Source organism: Triticum aestivum, chromosome 2A, assembly GCF_018294505.1.
Source record: "Triticum aestivum cultivar Chinese Spring chromosome 2A, IWGSC CS RefSeq v2.1, whole genome shotgun sequence".
Taxonomy (NCBI): domain Eukaryota; kingdom Viridiplantae; phylum Streptophyta; class Magnoliopsida; order Poales; family Poaceae; genus Triticum; species Triticum aestivum.
This window is the reverse complement of record NC_057797.1, coordinates 188,033,901-188,037,590: the sequence shown is the minus strand read 5'-3', so window position 1 is coordinate 188,037,590 and position 3,690 is coordinate 188,033,901.

The following is a 3,690-nucleotide window of genomic DNA, read 5'->3' as shown; positions in this document are numbered from 1 at the left end:
GCTAATGTCAAAAAGTCTCTTCTCACTGGCAAGTTTGAAGTCATAGTTGAGCTCTTTAATAGCCCAATATGCCTTATGTTCTAATTCAAGAGGTAAGTGACATGCTTTACCATAAACCATTTTATATGGAGACATACCCATATGATTTTTGTATGCAATTCTATAAGCTCATAATGCATCATCAAGTTTCTTGGACCAATTCTTTCTAGATCTATTGACAGTATTCTGCAAAATTAATTTAAGCTCTCTATTGCTAAGTTCTACTTGACCATTAGACTGTGGGTGATAAGGAGATGCAATTATATGATTAACACCATACTTAGCAAGCATTTTACGGAAGGCACCATGAATAAAATGTTAACCGCCATCAGTCATTAAATATCTAGGGACTCCAAACCTCAAAAAATAACTTCTTTAAGCATCTTAATAGAGGTGTTATGATCAGCACTACTAGTTGGAATAGCCTCTACCCACTTAGTAACGTAATCAGCAGCAACTAAAATATGTGTATACCCATTAGAGGAAAGAAACGGTCCCATATAATCAAAGCCCCAGACATCAAATGGTTCAATAACAAGTGAATAATTCATAGGCATTTCTTGATGTCTACTAATATTACCAATTCTTTGACATTCATCACAAGACAAGACAAACTTACGGGCATCCTTGAAGAGAGTAGGCCAATAAATACCGGATTGCAATACCTTGTGTGCAGTTCTATATCTAGCGTGGTGTCCTCCATAAGCCTCGGAGTGACACTTGCGTAGGATCTGTTCCTGTTCATGCTCAGGTACACAATGTCTAATAACACCATCTACTCCTTCTTTATAAAGATGTGGTTCATCCCAGAAGTAATGTCTTAAATCATAGAAGAACTTTTTCTTTTGCTGGTATGTGAAACTAGGTGGTATAAATTTAGCAACAATGTAATTAGCATAATCAGGATACCATGGAGCAGTACGAGAAGCATTTACGACAGCTAGTTGTTCATCAGGAAAGCTATCATCAATAGGTAGTGGGTCATCAAGAACATTCTCTAACCTAGACAAGTTGTCTGCAACAGGGTTCTCAGCTCCCTTTCTATCAATAATATGGAAATCAAATTCTTGTAGCAAGAGGACCCATCTAATAAGTCTAGGCTTAGCATCTTTCTTTTCCATAAGATATTTAATAGCAGCATGATCAGTGTGAACAATTACTTTAGAATCAACAATATAAGGTCTGAACTTATCACAAGCAAATACAACTGCTAAAAATTCTTTTTCAGTAGTAGCATAATTTCTTTGGGCACTATCTAGAGTTTTACTAGCATATTGGATAACATTTAATTTCTTATCAACTCTTTGTCCTAGAACAACCCCTACAGCATAATCACTAGCATCACACATAATTTCAAATGGTAAATTCCAATCAGGAGGTTGAACAAGAGGTGAAGAAACCAAAGCTTTCTGAAGTATTTCAGATGCTTCTACACAGTCATCATCAAAGACAAAAGGAACATCTTTTTGTAAGAGATTAGTCAGAGGCCGAGAAATTTTAGAGAAGTCCTTAATGAACCTCCTATAAAAACCAGCATGACCATGGAAAGTTCTTATACCTTTAATGTCCTTAGGACAAGGCATCTTTTCAATAGCATCAACCTTAGCTTTATCAACTTCAATACCTCTTTCAGAAATTTTATGCCCCAAGACAATACCTTCATTAACCATAAAGTGGCACTTCTCCCAATTCAAGACAAGATTAGTTTCTTCACATCTCTGCAAAACTCGATCAAGGTTGCTTAAGCAATCATCAAAAGAAGTCCCATAAACAGAGAAATCATCCATGAATACCTCAACAATCTTTTCACAAAAGTTAGAGAATATAGCAGTCATACATCTTTGAAAGGTAGCAGGTGCATTACATAAACCAAAAGGCATACGTCTATAAGCAAAGGTACTGAAAGGGCAAGTAAAAGTTGTCTTTTCTTGATCCTCTTCTGACACAGGTATTTGAGAGAAACCAGAATAACCATCTAGAAAGCAAAAATGTGTATGTTTGGATAATCTTTCTAGCATTTTGTGGGGACCCCGACTCATAAGTCGTGATCACCGAATGCACGTGTACAGTGATCCCATAGATCAATGCTCACTGAACACACAGAAGCTGAATAACAAGAGTCTTACATCCATACATACCGTCTTACACAAATTATGACCATTATGGTCAAGTCTTACATAGATAAAGCCACAAGGGCTGAATACCAAATAAACTTAAGCAGCAGAAATCTTCGTCGATAAGTAGAACCCATGCCATCTTCCTTAACCCTACAAGCATTCTGACTAGGAAACATCCTAGTTCGCATGTTCGTCTCCAAAGAACTCTTCTTCGAACTCCTGTTCTTCCATGCCTGGCCAATTAAATAACCAGTGGCAAGCCAATGAGTACTTCGAATGTACTCGCAAGCAACCCATGTTTTGACTCAAGATACAACAATGCATGACATAGGTAAATTTTTGCAGAAAGCTAGTTTTGAGTGCAATGACATGTTCAATAACTTGTAAGACATGCATCAGGGGAATTCAAGTAACCATGAGGACAGGTTACATATATCAACATAAATAGAGTGGGCATCAACCCAACTCAATCATGTCAAGTCCTTTGACTTGACCCAAGTAGTTCTTCCCACTTATCCAAACACATACACTGGTTTGTAAACGTGTGGACGTAGCCCAAGAGTGGTTACCCAACTGTCCTTGACCATGACACGACTATTCGAATAGTTTTACACTCTGCAGAGGTTGCACACTTTACCCACAAGATCCGGGGAACTTCCGTGTCATCCACGACCCGCGGTACCTCAAGTACCCGGGAACCCGATCACTATCTTTACCTAGACGACACTAACATGGAGTCCACTCGATTGGTAGTAACCCCCGTGCCCAACATTTCACAACTTAAAATTGTGGAGCCTCGCTCCCATATTCATCACATACCACTGGCACGGGGGTACCAACGGTGTGTCCGGTGCCCCATAAAAATGTTCTTGGCCGCCCTACCTGGCACGACCCCGTCTCGAGAGAGAGCACCAACTCTCCCCCGTCACTAGTAATGCGGGCTCCAAGCTAGTATCGGCCTAGGTAATCAATAATGCCCTTTCCCATATAAGGTTAGAGTGGTTGCGCATGTAAGGTTGGAATAACGGTCGCAACTTAAACCAATCCATTTTTGAAAGTAACACACACACTTGCCTCGGTATACCACTTCATCATCAAGCGGTTACCCATCTCATTATCTCCCTCGGGCATAAGTGGAACCCGACGGGGTTTTTGAAAAGTCCTTTGAAAATACTTTGTCTCCATCACCGTGCATATTCCCATCCCTTTTTGCGTAGCAACTAATTTAGCGTCCTATCTACTCCCACCGGCATAACCCTCATAAGGAGGTAGGGTCATGCACCATGCAAGTATCAACAAGGAAGTAACGGTGGTAAACCACCCCATGTGGTCACCTCATCATCATGTCTCTGATGCAAGCAATAAAAGTGCCATATGACATGCATAAAAAGGGTTTCTTAGACATGGTCAAAGGGCTGCTTGCCTGGTTCATCAGAGTCTTGAAATCTTTTGGTCCTTCTCCAAGTACTCCTTCTACTTCGTCAACTAACGTCGGAAAAAAATCACAATAAGCAACACAACAAGGCAAGAATAA